Genomic DNA, 20,611 nt, shown 5'->3' with positions numbered 1-20,611 from the left:
TCTTGTTTCATTTCTCCCAGGCATTCTTACAAGCAAACCATTTTCCCCCCTATGACTTCATTTGTGTTTGTTATGGAATTATTCAATTCATTGGGCAAAACCAATCCCCAAAGAGGCAGCTCTTTGGCTTCATTTAACCCACAGGATTTCTTTGTTGTTTTCTTCTAGTTACTTACCTGCTTCCTAACGTGATTCTTCTGGTGCTCATGGGTTTCAAGTCATGTCCAGATCCAGTTTCCTTGGTGTCATCTCTCTCTCCATTTAGATGCTTCCAGCCATCTTTTTATGTGTATCTGTTTTGGTTAAAGATACTTTTGTTTTTCTTTAGTTTTCTTAATTGTTGTACTCTTTAGGATTTTTTTTTTAGATATTTGATAGAGTATATGTAAGAGAACTAGGCTCTTCTACAACCTTTCATGTTGGTGATGTATTATTCACTCTCCATAGGGTAATATTGCAGGGTAAAGGCTGGAGTACTGGACCTTAGTTCTTTGATAGCTCTTCTGGGGTTGATGGAGGCAAGCCAGTTGAAATGGGAAAAGATGGTAGTAGAGTAAAAGGCTCTTTGGCATCTAGGTTATCCCATTCTGGTTTCTTCCAGTTTGGATAGAGATAGAGAGGTATAAGAATGCACTTGCAGTTCTTGGGGCTGTCTCTTCACTGAGATCAATAATTTCTTTTAAAATATCCATTTTGCTCATCTCAGCTTCTATACTACTAATGGACAAAAATAATACCAGAACTTAAACACTCAATCCCATTAAAGTTATCTCAAGGCAATTGGCATCACTTGGAAATGCAATAAAAAATGGACTTATTATAGCCCCAAACAAAAAAACTGATTTTTTCTAGAGGGAATCTTTAGGCTATACAACTCATCCTGGATGAGATTCCACAGTGTAGACTTTTGGGGGCTCTTCTGTCCAATTCCTAAGTAGGCTGCCCAGGGGATGGCTACTCTAAGTTCAAGGTATCATATGGGTCCACATTCCTAAAACCACAACTCATGAATCTCCACTATTGTATTTACCTTTCAGTAGTCAGCCAGAGGACACAATCAGCTCAAAGCAAAGGCATATACCAGAATGACATAGTAATATTTATTGTGTACACTGAAAGTACAGAGCTCTGGGACTGTTATTTAAATGTGTGCAGTTCCTGGACAGTCAATCTGGTAGTATAGAAAGCATCAGAAGAACCTATGTGAAGTTTCTAACTACCTGCCAGCAGAAAGGAGAGAAGGTCTCTGACGTTATGCTAAGAATGGAGAAGCTTATGACAGAAAGCCATGATCAGGAATGAAGTGGTTGTGGACTACATGGACTTTGCCAATCAAGCAGGTTCAGGTTCTCAGTATATAATATCTTTTTTTTTTAAGCAATCAGAGTTAAGTAACTTGCTCAAGGTTACATGGCCAGTTATTTCTGGGTGTGGTGCTGAGTGTCTGAGCCCAGGATTCGATCTCCAGGTCATCCTAACACTGGTGCCGGTGCTCTTACTTGCTGTGCTACCTGGCTGCCCCATAATATCTTAATATTGATAAACTCTGACTGAACAATTGGAAGGAACAACCCCCTCCCATCTCCCATCTCCCTCCCCAGGCACCCAGAACAAGTATAGTTTATCCAGCCTAAGAAACAAGAGTCTATGAGCAAAGAGCCATACTAAACCAACAGAACATTTTCTCACAGGGTTTCAAGACATATTCTCCACCATGGTCCACTGAGGCCAAGCAAGAGGCTACTCTTGATCATCTAGATTCCACTGAAGGAAATCAACGTAGGTCTGCTGGGAGACAGCCTAATAGGAGCCTCTCCTGGATGAGGTAACATGCTCTGCCATTACTTTTCTGGCATGAATGGCAATATGGAACCACTTCTTATGTTAAAACTGTGTCTTGGATATGCACATGAATAATATGTGCATCCAAAAAGAGAATACACAAATTTTAAAAGAACTACCATCAGGAAATGTATACAAGACCAAGGATGGTGTTCCCTTAGTACCCTGAAATCAGTAAGCCTGACCTCATTAGCATGTGTACTGCCATTTGGACTCACAGGACACTATACAGAAAGGATGGTGAAGATTGGTAATGCATTGATATATGGAACGTTAGATCATAGTTGATGAATGGACACCAACTATATTGGAGGTATTATTTGACCTAAATGACTTTATTGTCTTTAGAAAGACACAACTATCAGGAAAGCTTGCTGAAGATGTTGGGTCAGGTAGAGAAAGCAAGTTTGAAGCTATCAGTTGATAAAAGTCAGTTTTGTAAAGCTTCTGCCCATAGTATCTCTACAATGAGTGAACACTGAACTGGATGAGATAGAAACAGTCCTCAGCTGGTCTCACACAAATGTTTTCAAGACTTAACATCTTTTCCAGGATGTGGTGGCACCCTAGAAATGTTATAAATTCTTTACAAATTTATAAAGATATAGGTTGCTTTCAGGAGAACAATTTGGAAATATTCCCCCAAAGCTATTAAACTGTGCATACCTTTTGACCCAGCAATATTGACCCCAAAGAGATCAATGAAAAAGGCCCATTTGTATAAAAATATTTATAAGCAGCTGTGTTAAAATTGTGTCTTGTTCTGGTCCCCCTCACTACTTCACCTCCCACCTTCCAGTCAATATAGTAAGTTTATAAGAAGCCAGCAAAAAGAAGGAATAGAAGGAAACAAGATTGCAAAGGGGAACCTGGAAGTCATGTACAAACAATTTCAAAGATCAAAGGAGCATAATTTGCAAATTGTATCATATTTATTACATTTTTTTTGCCAATATTTATTACATCTTAATAATATGTGTCGAATCAGAACAAACCATCTAGGTGCTGCTTGTTGAGGTTTTGGTACTGTGATATGTAAATTCCAGACAAAATTCAGACCTCCATAGCTCCAGACCAGCAGATCATCAAAAAGGTGCTGATTACTTTGGGATAGTGATTTTAAGTTAACTTTGAGATGATTTGGCTATATTAATAAACTATCCCCACAGTGACACAGATAGAAAATGGTCTGTTTCCAGAAATAACAACAACAATAACAAACTCTATAAAAATGAGACCTCAAATACTCTTTGTCCCCCAAACACTCTGTCTCCATTGGATCCATGCTGCTTAGTGCTCCCAAATCTAATCCATGGTTGCATGAGTGATATTCTCTACCTTTTCCCCTTCCCATCATCTTCCCCAAGCTACCTGCCTCCCTTCACCATCCCATTCTCTGTCCCCATGCTACCATCTGCCTCTGTACCATTTTTTGGTGCTTTTTATGGGCTTTTTGTCCCCATGCCCTCTATGTTTAATTGAAGTATGATTGTTGACACATTTCCTGCTGCCACTTGTGGTCCTTCCTGGTGAGTACTCAAAGAACTGGGCACACCTGCCCCTATTTCATAATTTAATAAGTTAATTATCAATTCAGCAGCTCTTTTAGTGGTGGCAAAAAATTGGAAACTAAGAGGATGTCCATCAATTCGGTCATGGTTGAACAAGTTTTTCTGAAACTATTCCCTTCATTATTCTTTTTGTTTGTTTGTTTTTTACCTTTTGGAGGGCAATTGGGGTTAAGTAACTTGCCCAAGGTTACAAGGCTAGTTTTTGTGTGTTAAGTGTCTGAGGTCAGAACCGAACTCAGGACCTCCCAGTCTCCAGGGGCCGGCGCTTTACTCACTGTGCCACCTAGCTGCACCCCTTTCATTATTCTTTACAAGTATGGTGTATGATTGTAGTGGAATATTATTGTGCCATAAGAAATGAAGGGAATAGTCTCAAAAAAAACCTGGCAAGACTCATACGAACTAATGTTAAGTGAAGGGAGCAAAATGAGGAGACCACGGTGCAAGCTGTCATTCCAATAAAAGACTGTGACTATACAAGACACTTCACAATGTAACAAAGAGATAATAAATTCTATGCTAATTCTTGAGTCTAATTTTAAAAGGATTAACCCATAGATGTGACCATACTCACCAATAACTATAATTTCTATAATAAAGGGACTTAATGTTTATTCATTAAGCAAAAAGACATTCCATTACTAGCTTTATTTAATAGAAACCTGTGTGCAAATTTTAAAAAAGGAGCATCTTTTTCTGTTTAATGAATAAAAACAAGTCTCTTTATTACAGAAATTATACTCATTAGTCATATGCTATTGTTGGAATAAGAGCTTGTACAAATTTCAGGAAAATGAGAAGATATGTATAAACATCAAAGTCTCCTTAATCTTCTGAAACTGTCTCTGTTTTTTCATCACCACAGCACATCTGCACGGGTGAACTGAACACATGGGAGGTGGTAGAAGATGAAGGTGATTTAAAAAAAATTTTTTTAGGTGAGTTTTGATAATCACTGTTTCTTCACATAATTTTGACTGATGTCTTCATACATATGTTCTATTAAAGGTTGCTGTTGCTCATCATAAATAACCAGAATTTTGGAGTCTGATAATATTTGTTGTATATGATATAAAGAGCATAAGTTCTGGTTTGTAAAATGACACTTATTGCATCATTTTTAATTTTGTTAGCTTCTACTATTTTCCTTGTGCCCTGAATAGCCTAATCTGCCTCCAAGTGTCCATTCTCTTCATCTTCCTCCATAGCTGCTTCTTCTCCCTCATCTTTCTCTTCTTCCTCATCACATAAAGCTGAACATTCTTGAAAGTGTTGGGTCAGGTAGAGCAAGCAAGTTTGAAGCCATCAGTTGATAAAAGTCAGTTTTGTAAAGCTTCTGCCCTATAGTATCCCTGCAATGAGTGAACACTGAATTGGATGAGATAGAAACAGTCCTCAGCTGGTCTCACACAAATGTTTTCAAGGATTAAGATCTTTTCTAGGATGTGGTGGCACCCTAGAAATGTTATAAATTCTTTACAAATTTATAAAGAACTATGGTTGCTTTCAGGAAAACACTTTGAAACTATGCCCCCAAAGCTATTAAACTGTGCATAACTTTTTACCCAATAATAATCACTCCTGTGATACCTGAGTTGTGATACATAGCTACCCATACTCTATCACCACCATCTTCTTCAATTAACCTTCTAATTCTTCTGAATATTCCACTTGTTTGCACTGCTAGTAACAGGGCAGGTTTTTAGTTAGCAAAAACTGTTTGTCAGTTGGTTAAGTATGCTTTGACTTTCAATTCTTTCCGTAAATGGTCTCCAGCTTCAACAAACTCCTATTTGAAGACAAAAGAGCAAAGGACCCCCCAGTCATCACTGCTATCCTACTCTCCACAAAAGTAAAAATGAGAGTTTCCCTCACTTAACCCTTACACTTAAAATGCCAGTGATTATACGAAGTGTCTGACTTGTGCTTTATGGTTTGAAAGGAACGTACTACTTGTGTTGCATACCTGGAGAGTATAAAATAATAACAATAATACCAATAACAAGAAGCATTTATATAGCACTTTAAGGTGTGCAAAATGTTTTACATATATTAATTCTTTTGGAGAGTCACACAGCTAATAAGTGTCTGAGGCAGGATTTGAACCCAGGTCATCCTGACTTTTAGTACTGTGTTCTATCCAGCTGCCTCCATATCAATCCCAGCATACCTTTGGAACTTATACACATTGACTTTTGTCTCTGGAAGGAGATAATAAGAATAAGTAATATCCCAGTGGTGACTGACCATATTACCCACCATATACAGACATCCCAACTGGAATGATGTAGTTGCAGAAGTGTTAAGGTAAAAATGTTTTTCAGTGTATGGCTTCCTTGCCAGAATCTACTCTGATAAAGAGAATGACTATGAAACAAACTATTTAAGGTCACCTTGGCCTTGGCAGGATTCTAAAGGTCTAGAACCATACTGTTGTCACCCCAAGGAAGATCAACAGTGTGGTTGTTTCAGCTGTGCCCTAGTGAATCTGCTAAGCTTGAGGCTGAAGCAAAAATTCCAGTGGAGTCACTATGTGGCACTTCTAATAGATACATGAATTCCACTAGGAATAATGCCACAGGCTTTACCCATACTTGCTAATGATTGGGTAAGAACCATGTTTGCCTATTGACTTCTTCTTTGGTGTTTCAGGAGATGGGATGTGTAAAGACTTATAACCAGCATGTGTTGGTCAAGAGATGGGTCAAAGCAAGCTTACAGACTGGCTGTGGCCTCTGCTCTGAAAAAAAGTGCCAAAAACAAATGACAATATGATTCCTGATTAACTGACAAGGTCTTCATCCAAAAGATAGAATTTCTGCTAAGAAATCTTTGTGTATAGGAAACACATGAGATAATAGATTTATGGAAAGTCCCACACACTTGACACAACAGCTTCTAAAATAGCAACAGAGAACTGGTAAGGTCCTACAATGACAATGCTTCAAACCCATCCATTCTCTGTTGAGAAACTGGATGGATTTACTGATGTGGAAATCTGCAACTGGAAAGTAGTGCTGGGCCATCAACTAAGTGGAAAAGAAGAACTCACTTATCTTTTGAAGAAAGACTGTCAGTTCCATCAACAATGCATCAAACTGTTTTTAATCCTCTGATAGACATTCTGATTATAGCAGTATCTCAGGATTTTCTTCCTGGAATTTGGCTATTGCTAATGGAATCAAGGGACTTTCTATACTTTCTTAGAAATAATGTGTAAAGGGGGTTACCCTGAATAGGCCTAGACCTGCTAACATGGAGATACCCTGCATCCTGCATTTTCCTCCTAAGTGAGTAGGAGTAACTTCCTTTGATTGTCTGCTGAACAAACAGTATTTTTTAAAAGTGCCAGACTAGTTTCTTTCCTGAATGCTCTTTCTTTCTGGAGACTGAAGATCACAGTTTACCCATAGTGTGAGTACTATGAACTAAATCAGGAGGGGAAATACCTTTTTCTCCATTCTCTTTTACACCAGTACAGGTATTTGTTTCTGTTGTTTCCTTTGTCCTCAGTTTTAGATGCCACTGTTGATCCCACTGGTTCTGAAAATTTGAGCCTTAGAAACACTGGAGCCAGGATTACAGGCAGAATATTGTATCCATCAAGTTAGGGAGGGAAGCCCTGAGAAGCCAGAGTACCTGGGACTCAGGCCTGAGCAGGGTTTTGGACTTGGATCTGGCACTGTGGTCTATGGGAATTGAACTAAGTTGTTTGTATATTTGTTATTATGCCTTCTGAAGCATTTCTTTTCAAAAGTGTAGTGCCAATGCAATATTCATAGAGCTGATGCTGACTGTAAATATGCTGGCATAGTTCTCAATCATAAAATATAACAGACTTTCCATATAGAAGACAGAAGCAAAACATTTATTCAGACACCAGAAAACCAAATCCCAATACCAGGAAACCAAATCCATCATAGCAACACTCAGAGAGCCATACTGTCCTATAACCATCCCACAAACCAACACTCAAAAAGCCTGTCACAGCAGGGGGAAAACACTCACAAGCCTAGCTGTCTCCCTGGGTGTGTCCTCTCTCTCCCACCATATAGATGCTCTGACTCCCAGCTTCCTGTGGGTTCTGCTCCACCCTTCAGCAAACTACTCCCACCACAGGTTCCATGTGATTGCATTCAGCCTATTAGAGGACAGGGAAGATTTTCATATCAGGGAAGATCTTCAAATTCCCTTAGGCTTATTAAGGGGCAGGGAAGATCTTCAAATTCCTATTACCCTTACATTCAGCCCCAAGATCTTTCATGTTCCTTACTTAGCAAAAATAAATTAACAATACATTTCATTGCATAGGTTAATGGGACTTTAGGGGTAACTAGTATCAATATAATTTTTTTTCCATTTTTCAAATGTTTTATTAAATTCTGATTTACATCATTCATTTCCACCAGATGTTGAGTGACAAATTTTCACTGGTCACCTCTTGAAAAAGATCCCAAAAAGAAAACTCCTAGGAATATTGTAGCCAGGTTCTGAAATTCCCAGATCAAGGAGAGAATATTATAAGCAGCCAGGAAGAAACAATTTGAATAATGTGGAAATATGATCAGGATAACTCAGGATCTGGCAGCTTCTACACTGAGGGATCAAAGGGCTTAGAATATGATATTCTGGAGGACAAAGGAACTGGGATTAAAACCAAGAATCACCTACCCAGCAAAACTGAGTATCATGTTTCAGGGGAAAATATGGTCATTCAGTGGAATAGAGGACTTTCAATCATTCTTGATGAAAAAACCAGAGTTGAATAGAAAATTTGACATTCATATACAAGAAGCAAGAGAAGCATGGGGAGCTAAACAGGGAAAAGAAATCATAAGGAACTTATCAAAGTTGAACTATTAACACTCCTACATGGAAAAACAATAATTGTAACTGATGAAACTTTTCTCAGTATGAAAATAGTTGAAGGGAATATAAATATATACATATATATATGAGGGTATATGGGCATATGAATACACATGTGAATGTGTGTATATATGTTTACAGGTTTACATAGATAGAGGGAACAGGATCAATTTAATAGGAAGGGATGATACTTAAAAGGTGAAATTAAGAGGTGAGAGAGGAATATAATGAGAGGAGATGGGGAGAGACAGAATGGGGTAAACTATCTCATAGAAGAGGCAAAGGAAAATGGTTACAATGAAGGGGAAAAATAGGAAGGCAAAAGGGAATGGGTCAACCTTATTCTCATAGAATTTGGCTTGGGAAGGGAATGAAATAAACACTAAATAGGGTATCTCACCCTACAGGAGAGTAGGGGGGAAGACGATCAGAGGGGGGATGATGGAAGGGAGTGCAGGCTGGGGGAGGGAAGTTGGAAACACCCACTTTTGATAAGGGACAGGATCAAAGCAGAGAATAGAACAAGTGGGAGGTGGGATAGGAGGGAGGGAAATATAGTCAGTCTTTTACAATATATCTACTACAGTAATGTTTTGCATTAGCTACACATGTACAACCTATACTGAATTGCCTATCTTCCCAGTAAGGGTGGGTGGCAAGCGAGGAAGGCAATGAATCTGGAATTCAAAGTTTTAAAATCAAGTGTTTAAATATATACACTATTATTAATACTATTTTACATGTAATTGGTAAATAAGATATACAGGCACTGGGGCATTGTAATAGTAATGGAATTTAAAGATCCCCCTGTATTGGCTTGGTTTTCTGATTGATTGTGTTAAAACCCAGAGCTTGTGAATCCCACTTGTGGAATGGACTTGTTGACGTAAAAAGAGAGGGTTGAACTGGGAGGAGCTGGTGATGTGAATTTTAGAGAGGCACAAACAGAAAGAAAGGCAGAAGAATTTTTTTTGGAAGCAGCATCATGGAGGCAGAGAGATGGAGAAGATTGCTGAGGGCCAGTTCCAACTGCCCAGGACTTTTGAGAGCTGCCACCCAGAGCTGCCAAGGACTGAGGAGACATAGCTGTTATGCTGGTACTTTGTCTGTTTTGATGTTGTTTTGCCAGATCTCTTCACTGGTGAAAGACAGTCGTGTTGTTGCAGAGGCCTTGGAACCTTGCTGTTGTTTCAGAGCTCCTGAGACTGTTCTGCCAACAGAGAGTGAATTCTGCCCACTGGTGAAGGCCAATACTGTTGTTGCAAAGGTTCTGGAACCTTGCTGTTGGTTCAGAAACCCTGAAGAAGGATTTTCTTCTTGTATGTTTACAGAAATCCTGGAAGAGGGTTTTGCTAATGTTTTCAGGGGTCCTAGGACTGTTCTGCAGACAGAGAATGAATTAATGAGGACACTGGCAATGTATCTTGTGGCCTTGCTAAGCTTTGTCTCCCCAGGAACAAAGATGCTGAGAACTTGCCTCAGGTCAAGATGAAGAAAAGACCTCTTTGGGTATTAAATGCTGTGCTTAAGCTTGTTGTAACTCTGGGGTAGATGGCCTATTCAGTTGTAATCCTAGGGTAGGAAACTTTTGACTTTTTGTGCTCTGTGATTGAACAAATGAATGTACTTTACTTATGATTGGAAACTAATCTCCATTTGAGAAGAGAGGCTTTGTGATGGAATAAATAAATGTACTGCCTAGGGGTGGAGAAGTATTAAGAAGAGGGACTTTGTGATTGATTAAATCAATGTAATGCCCAGGGATGGAGTAGTACTTGATTGAATTACACTTGGTGAATGCTGTATTTTGAATTATGCCATATTTTTATTTTCTCTGGTCTTAATTTGTCACTGAATAAAATGGAGAGCAGCTATGCTGGTATTTTGAACCTTGGGAAGTTGCCTTTGCTTGGCATTACAGGGATAGAGATCCACCATGCCCTAATGGAAAAGTTGAAGGGTGTATGGGAGAAGATATGGAAGAGAGCAGATTGGAGGAGGGGATATCCTGTGGGGCTGCTATTTTGGGGCAGTGGGTAGGGCAAAAATGGGGAGAAAATTTGTAACTCAAAATCTTGCGGAAATGAATGATGTAGATCAGAAGTTAATAAGGCATTTGAAAAAAAAAAGAGTCAGTCAAACAAATCATAAAGATCAAAAAATTAGAAGAAAGTGTAAAATATCTTACTGGAAAAACAACTGACCTGGAGAACAGATCCAGAAGAGATAACCTAAGAATGACTGGACTACTGGAAAGCCATCATTAAAAAAACAGCCTGGACAACATCCTCTAAGAGATTGTCAAAGAAAACTGTCCTGAGGTCCTAGAATTAGATGGTAAAATAGTTATTGAAAGAATTCACTGGACACTGGATTCTGAAAGAGATCCCAAATTGAAAACTCCAAGACATATAGCAGCCAATTTCCAGAATTACAAGCTCAAAGAGAAAATACTACAAGCAGCCAGAAAGAAGTAATTCAAATATCATGGAACACAGTCAGGATTACACAGGACCTAGAAACTTCTACATTAAAAGATCAGAGGGATTGGAATATGATATTCCATAAGCGAAAAGAGCTTGGACTGCAACCAAGGATCAACTATCCAGCAAAACTGAGCATAATCTTTCAGGCAAGGAGGTGGCCATTTATTGAAATAAGGGACTTCCAGACTTTCCTGATGAAAAAGCCAGAGCTCAATGGAAAATTTGACCTCCAAATACAAGACTCAAGAAAGACATAAAAAAGTAAACAAGGAAAATACTTGCATGCACACACGCATGCATGCACACACACACATACATAACTTGTGAATCAATAAGAGCAAACTGTTTACATTCCTATATGAGCAGCTGATATCTGTCAGTATTGAAATTTATAAAATTACTGCGACATTTATAAGGGATATACATAGATAGAGGGTGTGAGTATAAATGAACTTATCTGATGATATAAAAAAAAACCTTACTAAGGGTTCAAAGAGACTGTAATGGGAGAAAAGGAAAGGATGGGGCAGAAAAGGGTAAATTTTGCCACACAAAGAAGCATAAAAACATACTATAGTAGAAGGAAAGAAGGAAGGGAGATGACCATCATATGAACTTTATTCTCATTGGTTCTGGTTCTCATTCAAGAAAGGATCAATGTAATCAGTTAAGTTCAGGATTCTAACATAAAAAAATACAAAAACTCATTATAATAGAGGGAAAGCAGGGAGGGAGAGGAGCACTGTATAAAATTTACTCTCATTGGTCCAAGGAGGGAATAACATACTACATTAAGTATAAAAATCTATTGTGCCCTAGAGGCAGTAGGAGGGGTAAGGGAGAAAAGGCAGAGGTGGGGGGTTTAGAAGGGAGAAAAACAGGGGAATAAGTAGGTAAAGAGAGGAGGGAAGAGGGAGGGAATACTGAAGAAGGCAGTAGTCAAAAGGAAAACTCTTAAGGAGGGGAAGGGAGAAGGAAGAAATAAAAACATAAACAGGGGAAGGAATAGGATGGAGGGAAAGGCACAGATAGTAATCTGTGAATAGGATGAACTCTCCCATAAAACAGTGGAAGATAGCAGAATGGATTAAAAACCACAATCCTACAATATGCTGTCTACAAGAAACACATTTGAAATAAGGAGATATGCACAGGGTAAAGGTAAAAGGTTGGAGTAGAATATATTATGCTTCAGCTAAAGTAAAAAAAGGCAGGGGTATCAATCCTTATCTCAGATAAAGCAAAAGCAAAAATGGATCTAATTAAAAGAGATAAGGAAGGAAACTATATCCTGCTAAAAGGTACCATTGAGAATGAAGCAATATTATTACTTAACATATATACACCAAGTTGTATAGCACCCAGATTCCTAAAGGAGAAGTCAACAGAATTAGAGGAAGAAATAGATAGCAAAACTATACTAGTAGGGCCCTCAATCTCCCCCTCTCTGAACTTAATAAATCTAACCTCAAAATAAACAAGAAAGAAGTTAAGGAGACAAATAGACTTTTAGAGAGGCTAGATATTATAAATCTCTTGAGAAAATTGAATGGGGATAAAAAGAATATACCTTCTTCTCAGTGGTACATGGCACATACACAAAAATTGACCATGTACTAGGATATAAAAACCTCACAATTCAGTGCAGAAAGGCAGAAATATTAAATGCATCCTTCTCAGATTATGATGCAATAAAAATCATATGCAATAAAGGACCATGGAAAGGCAGACTAAAAACTAATTGGGAACTAAATAATTTAATCCTAAAGAACGAGTGGGTCAAATAAGAAGTTATAGAAACAATCAGTAACTTCAATCAAGAGAATGACAATAATGAGACAACATAGCAAAACTTGTGGGAGGCAGCAAAAGCAGTTCTTAGGAGAAGCTTTATATCCCTGAATACATACATGAATAAAATAGAGAAAATGGAGGTCAATAAATTGGGCATGCAAATGAAAAAGCTAGGAAAATAACAAATTGAAAATCCCCAATTAAATACTAACTTAGAACTAATGAAAACCAAAGGAGAGATTAATAAAATTGAAATTAAGAAAACTATTGAATTAATAAATAAAACTTATAGCTGATTTTATGAAAAGACCAATAAAATTGATAGATATTTAGTCAATTTATTAAAAAAAAGAAGAAAACCAAATTACGAGTATCAAAAATGAAAATGGTGAATCTACCTCCAATGAAGAGGAAATTAAAACAATAATTAAGAATTATTTTGCCCAATTATATGCACATAAATTTGACAATCTTACTAAAATGGATAAATATTTACAAAAATATGTTGCCCAGATTAACTGAAGAGGAAGTAAATTACTTAAATAACCCCATCTCAGAAAAAGAAATTGAACAAGCCATCAACTAACTCCCTAGGAAAAAATCTCCAGGGCCAGATGGATTTACTAGTGAATTCTATCAAACATTTAAAGAACAATTGATTCCAATACTTTACAAAGTATTTGGGAAAATTGGTGAAGAAGGAGTCCTACAAAATTCTTTTTATGACACGAATATGGTACTGATATCTAAATCGGGAAGAGCCAAAACAGAGAAAGAAAATTATGGAGCAATTTTCTTCATGAATATAGATGCAAAAATTTTAAATAAAATCTTAGCAAACAGTCTATAGCAACTTATCACAAGAATAATACACTTTTATCACGTAGGATTTATTTCAGGAATGCAAGGATGGTTCAATATTTAAAAAACTACCAATGAGTCTGCACAGACAATGTGTCAGATTTTAAAGGGATGCCATGCGGCCAACGGTTAGGTATTAGGCAAGCAGAAACTTGCAGAGGCCAAGAAAAGTGATTGGTCTGTACACACCTTGAAATTCCCCCCAGCACCAAGTCTCCCTGACCCAGAAGCCCGCCCACCTCTGTGGAGGTGGGCTGACTGGGTAAAGGCAGACATCAGTTGGGGGAGGGTGGAACTGACCTGACAGTCTGCTCACTTCCCTGAGGGAGGGCTGAGGTTGGGGGATGGGAAAACCAGATACAACATTCGGCACTTCTTTTGTGCATGTGTCAAACCCTTGACACCACCAGGCCGAATCATAGGTCAGTCAGTTCTGTTCCCAAGGGCTGATAGTGGGGATCCATAACAATTAGCAATTTAACAGAGTTAATAGGGATTTCCTATAATCATGGCCATAGTCACAAGGAGGAGGTGCCATTTTCCATTGGTCCTCTAGTTGAATTTCTCCAGGAAAGAAGCTGTCCCAATAGAGGCCAGGTCTGGATTTTTGTGAAAGCTGTCTGCATCTGATGTCGTATTTTTCAGATCCCATGGCTCAGGGGGGTAATCTTTAGATGATTAGAGTTCAAGTGTACAATATGTACAAGCTGGTACAGCCAGCCAGACCTGACAAAAGCTCCCAGAAACACAATTTTACATATAAAGGTCCAGTTTTCTAGCCGTGCAAGACTAGATTCAAACAGTATGGCTAGGCTCAATCAACACAATGAGGTTTTTCTCATAATTTTACAAAATGACATGATTACATTGTCAGGTACACAATTACATGTCACCAAGATAACCAAGTAAACTTACATACAAACTAAACAAGAATCATAATTAACATACAATTCCTTGTATCCCAGTGACCTATTTCATTTTAACAACACTTTTGAATTCCAGATGCTTCATGTAGTTACAGAATTTAAAAAGGAGTTCTGCTTTTCCATTTCAGATCTAGAGATGACCTGATAATTCTGACTTAATATAAATTAGCACAATTACTTAAGATTAGTTCCATATTTTGAAACTACAGAGAATTTTCAGTTTATTTATTCCTTGTTATTTCCACCTTTCCTAAATCCTGTACCTGGTATAGGAATCTTTAAAATACAAAAATCTTTTTAAAAAATGATTTTATCTGCCCTTTGTAAAATTATCAGACACATGCTTTAACAAAGTAACATTAGCTTCACCCTTACCACTATCTTATTCAATCTTTGTGCTAAAAACCAAACTCTAAACCTCTGATCTTATTCCCAAACATGCTGAATGCATTAATTCACATAATAGAAAATTTTTAAAGCCAACTTTTACACATCTGTATTTAATCCTAGGTGTCAGCTAAGTCTGATCCTGTTGCTCTCCTCAAACTTCACTATCCTGGTCAATTAGGAATCTATTTCAATACATTTTGCCATGTTACTAATCATCTCCTTCTTTGAAGGAGTTATCTCTATATTTAGTCATTTATTTGGCCCTGAATATTACTTCTCAATAAATTTGCTATAGAAAAAAGGAGGAACAATGTCATGAACTTTGCCAGAAGGAAAACTTCCTTAGCCATGTTTGGATGCAGGCATGAGTCATTTATGGTAGTCATTTAGATAGATACCAGGTGCTGCAATCAGGGCTTAGGCATAAATAGGTGGGGGGTTTCATTTTCAGAAAGAAAATGCACAATTGGGAAATAAATCAGAGAGATCGCACCTGGGCAGTGTTCGAAGTTGTCTCCAGACTTTTCCAAGCACAAACATCCACCTTGAACATCTTGCAGCCTGCAGTCTCTGCCATCCCATCATTGGCTTTTATGATGATGGATTTCTGTAATTAAGGCTCAGAACAATAGAAAGCATTTACAATCCACCAGATTATTAAACAGCAAATAAATATGGACTAGTGTCTTTCAGATAGGGCCATATAAAATTTGATTGAGCTATTAATTACAAACTCAAGTTACAAATCTTTCTGCCTTCCCAAAACTTCCTCATGTTCTCTCAATATACTTCCAAAGCTGATATCAACTATCTGGAAACAGGAGGGGCTGGATGAACCCCATTTGTCCCCAAACCTTCTTTATCTGCTTTGTTCAGCTTTTCATAAATAGACTTTAAAGACAGTTTGAATTAACCTGATGTTAAAAATGGTATCTTTCTTTTCTCTCAACTAAAGTATCTCTGATTAAACTAAATATCAGGCACCCAAGTACCCCATCATTCCAAGCACCCCATCATTCCCCCCTTAAACAGCTAAGACCCAAAATCATTTGGGCCTCATGCTGAGGGAGGACGCAGAGCTGTCTCTATTTCATAGGGTCCCACCATTTAGGGGACTGGGTTTGTAGCCAGACTGAGATGACATCTGCAAGCTAAGCATTCTATTTTTTCATTTGTTTGGACCTGTTTAATAGTATCTTGATTTCTCATAGTCATTAGCTTCCATATTCTCCAATCTAATTTTGAAGGAATTATTTTCTTCAGTGAGTTTTTGGAATTCCTTTTCCATCTGGGAAATTTGGCTTTTTAAGGCATTCTTCTCCTCACTGTCTTTTTGGGCCTCATTCTGCCATTTGATTTAGTCTAATTTTTAGGTGTTATTTTCTTCAGTGTATTTTTGCGTCCACTTTAGCAGGCTGTTGACTCGCTTTTCATGATTGTTTCTCTCTGTCACTTTGTGGGTTCTGTAGCTCTAAAATTTTGTTTAGAGTCATATTTTATAGGTATATGAGGTGGTTGTGGGTGGAGGTCACAGAATTTCCTGCTTCTACTCTGCCATCTTGGCTCCACTCCCCCCTCCCCTTCTGTGTATTTAAAAAAAAAATATTTCCCTGAAAACGTTATTTTATCTTTTCTTCTCTTTTGGTATCATTCTCACTACCACCTATTGTTCTTCAAAACATATCCCCTTACAAAAGCAAAAACCCTCCCTTGTAACATATAGGATTATTCAAACAAAATAAATCCACACATTGATTGTGTCTGAAAGCATGCAGCAATTCATTTTGCCCCTCTAGTCCATTACCCTCATTGGACAAAGCACAGTGAGCTCCAGTCTTGGCACCTGACAAACCACACCAGTTATGACTCTGTTCCTCTACCCATGCAGGTACCTGTAATAGTAATTGAATTTAAAGATCCCCCTGTATTGGCTTGGTTTTTGGTTTGATTGTGTTAAGACCCAGAGCTTGTGAATCCCACTTGTGGGATGGACTTGTTGATGTGAAAATAAAGGGCTGAACTGGGAGGAGCTGGTGACAGATTTGGAGAGACACAAGAGAGAGGCAGAAGAACTTTTTGGAAGCAGCACCTTGAAGGCAGAGAGAGACTGAGAGGATTGCTGAGGGCCACTTTGAATTGCCCAGGACTTTTGAGAGCTGCCACCCAGAGCTGCCAAGGACTGAGGAGACATAGCTGTTATGCTGGTACTTTGTCTGTCTGTTTTGATGTTGTTTTGCCAGATTTGTCCACTGGTGAAAGACAGTTCTGTTGTTGCAGAGGTCTTGGAACCTTACTGTTGGTTAAGAGCTCCTGAGAGTGTTCTGCAGACAGAGAGTGAATTCTGTCCACTGGTGAAGGACAGTCCTGTTGTTGCAGAAGTTTTGGAACCTTGCTGTTGTTTCAGGAACCCTGAAGAAGGATTTTCTTCTTGTATGTTTACAGAAATCCTGGAAGAGGGTTTTGTTAATGTTTTCAGGGGTCCTAGGACTGTTCTGCAGACAGAGAATGAATTAATGAGGACACTGGCAATGTATCTTGTGGCCTTGCTAAGCTTTGTCTCCCCAGGAACAAAGATGCTGAGAACTTGCCTCAGGTCAAGATGAAGAAAAGACCTCTTTGGGTATTAAATGCTGTGCTTAAGCTTGTTGTAACTCTGGGGTAGAATCAATTGTGATTCAAGAGTGGGGAACTTTTAACCTTTTTGTGTTCTGTGATTAAACAAATGAATGTACTTTACTTATGATTGGAAACTAATCTCCATTTGAGAAGAGAGGCTTTGTGATGGACTAAATGAATGTACACAGCCTAGGGGTGGAGTAGTATTTAGAAGAGGGACTTTGTGACTGATTAAATGAATGTAATGTTGCGGGGTGTGGTAGTACTTGGAGATTATTGAATCACACTTGGTAAATGCTGTATTTTGAATGATGTTAAATTTTGATTCTATCTGTTCTTAATTTGTCACTGAATAAAATGGAGAGCAGCTATGCTGGTATTTTGAACCTTGGGAAGTTGCCTTTGCTTGGCATTACAGTACCCCAGAAGGGCCACTCTTGGACAGGACTTTGGAAGGCAATGGCAGTTATGGTACAATCTTATAACTGCCTCTGTTTCTCATTAGTTTTAGTTAAATGATGGTTAGAAGCAGACTATGGAGAATTAAAGAAGAGAGTAAAAGAAAAGGAAGTTGAAGCACCCCATTGTAGATTACCTTCTCAAGGAATGTAGCCACAAAAGATGGAAGAAAAATGGAATAATATTTAGAGGGGATTAATGAATCAAGTGAGAGTTTTTGAGAATGGGGGAGAAATATGAACAAGTTTGTAGACAATAGGGAAGCAGCTAGTAGACATGGAGAGATGGAAGGGAGAAATGGAAGATAAGTAAAAGAGTGGGAATGATAGAGGGAGCAATCTGTTGGAGAAGATAGGATGGAATGAGGGGAGAAAACACAAAAAGAAACTGAGAACAGAGGTGGAAGATGTTTTCCATCATTCTGAAATAAGGATTAAGATTGCTCATTATACTTCATCAGAATATAATTGCTTATTTGTTTTTACAAATGAAATTTGCCAAACGTCTTATGTACCATAATTGTATTAAATTTTTTTATTGGTATTGGTATTTTAAAAAGATTATTGATGCCTTCCTATTCTTGCCTTTTTTTTTTTTACTTCAGCTAAAGCATTCTGCTCCAGCTTCTTATTTTAACTCTGTGTGTATCTTTCTGGTTCAAATGTGTTTCTTATAAACAACATATTGTTGAGTTGTGGTTTCTAATCCATTCTGCTATCCTCTTCCATTTTATAGATGAATTTATCTCATTTACATGTGCAGTTATGATTGCTATCTATGTATTTCTTTACATCCTATTCTCTCTCTTTTTTAAAGCAATCGGGGTTAAGTAACTTGCTCAAGGTTACACAGCCAGTTATTTCTGAGTGTGGTGCTGAGTATCTGAGCCCGGATTTGATCCAGGTCATCCTGACACTGGAGCCAGTGCTCTTACTCACTGAGCCACCTGGCCACCCCTAAGCAATTGGGGTTAAGTAACTTGCTCAAGGTTACACGGCCAGGTGTTTCTGGGTGGGTGCTAAGTGTCTGAGCCCGGGGATTCGATCTCCAGGTCTTCTCAACACTGGAGCCGGTGCTCTTACTCGCTGTGCTACCTGGCCACCCCTACATCCTATTCTCTTATAGTTATCCTTCTCTTTTTATTCTGTTTCTTCCTCAAGAACCTGTTTTGCTTCTGACCACTACTTCCCTTAATCACCCCTCTTTCTTCTCCTCTCCTTCCTCTTATTCCCTTTCCCTCCTACTTCCCTGTTGGGTAAGATGAACTCCTGTACCAAATAATGTGTGTATATATTTTTTTCCCTCTTGAACCAGTTCAGATCAGAGTGAGATTTAAGTCTTGATTGATCCCCACCACAATTTTCTCCCCTGTCATCTAAACTCTTTCTTGCACACTTTACTTAAGTGAGATAAATTTTCCCATTCTTCCTCTTCCAGTGCATTTTCCTTCTCATCTTTCTATTTTTTTGAGATCATCCCAACACAATAGACTTACACTTATGTCCACTGTCTAGGTAGGTTACTTCTAATAGCCCTAGTAATGATAAATCTCTGAGGGCTTACATGCATCATCTTCCCACATAGGGATATACACAGTTTAACCTTGCTTAGTCCCTTACATTTTCTCACTCATGTTTACCTTTTAATGTTCTTTGAGTCTCATGCTTGAATGTACATTTTTTTATTCAGCTCTGTTTTTTTCACCTGGAATGCTTGAAAGTGCTCTGCTTCATTAAATATCTGTTTTCACTCATAAGATTATAGTCAGTTTTGCTGGGTAGGTTATTTTTGGTTGTAGTCATAGATCCTTTGCCTTCCCAAATATCATTCTAAGCTGTTTATTCCTTTATAGTAGTAGCTACTATATCTTGACTGTGGCTCCATGGCATTTGAATTATTTCTTTCTGACTGCTTACAGTATTTTCTCCTTGATCTGGGAATTCTGGATTTTGGTTATAATATTATTGGGAGTTTTCATGCAGTTATTTCTTTGAGGAGGGTAAGAGTTTTTATTCCTACTTTGCCTTCTGGTTTAAAATATCTGCAGTTTTCCTTGATAATTTCTTGAAAGATGATGTCTAGGTTCTTTTTTGATCATGGTTTTTAAGTAGCACAATGATTCTTAAATTATCTCTCTTTTATTTTCCAGGTCATTTGTTTTTCCTATGAAATATTTCACATTTTTAAATATTTTTTCAACCTTTTAACTTTTATTTTATTGTTTATGTCTCATGGAGTCATTGGTTCCATTTGGCTTTTTCCTCAGTGAAGTTTTATATTTCTTTTACCATTTGGCCAATTCTGATTTTTAAGGAGTTATTTTCTTCACATTTTTGGTGCCTCTTTTTATCAAGCTATTAATTCTCTTCATAATTTTCTTGCATAGCTCTCATTTCTTTTCCCAATTTTTCTTCTACCACTCTTATATTATTAAAAAAAATCTTTTTGGGGGTGGGTAGGTGGTATAGTGAATAGAGCACTGGCCCTGGAGTCAGAAGGACCTGTGTTCAAATCCAGCCTCAGACACTTAACACTTACTAGCTGTGTGACCTTGGGCAAGTCACTTAACCCCAATTACTCAGCATTCCCCCCCTCCAAAAAAAAAAGAAAAAATTTTTTTTTGCTTTTTTAAAAATCTTTTTCTTTAACTCTTCTAAGAATTTTTGTTTGGACTTATGTCTAATCTGTATTTTTCTTTTAGGTTTTGCTTTGTTTTCAAGTCATTGTCTTTTTGTTTGTGTCTTGAACTTCTCTGTTGCCATGGTAGCTTTTTATGGCCAGATTCTTGTTTTGTTTG

At 37.9% G+C, this 20,611-nt stretch overlaps 1 pseudogene; it reads right to left on the bottom strand.

The window, feature by feature from the left end:
- Nucleotides 1-4,157: 4,157 nt before the first annotated feature.
- LOC138142974 (ubiquitin-like-conjugating enzyme ATG3) lies at nt 4,158-15,316 on the bottom strand (annotated as a pseudogene).
- Between the last annotated feature and the right edge of the window lie 5,295 nt (nt 15,317-20,611).

This window comes from Petaurus breviceps, unplaced genomic scaffold, assembly GCF_028583685.1.
Source record: "Petaurus breviceps papuanus isolate PSGF00001 unplaced genomic scaffold, PetGlider_PUasm1.0 90617, whole genome shotgun sequence".
NCBI lineage: Eukaryota > Metazoa > Chordata > Mammalia > Diprotodontia > Petauridae > Petaurus > Petaurus breviceps.
The sequence above is the reverse complement of the archived record's forward strand: the minus strand, read 5'-3'. Positions and strand labels throughout refer to the sequence as shown.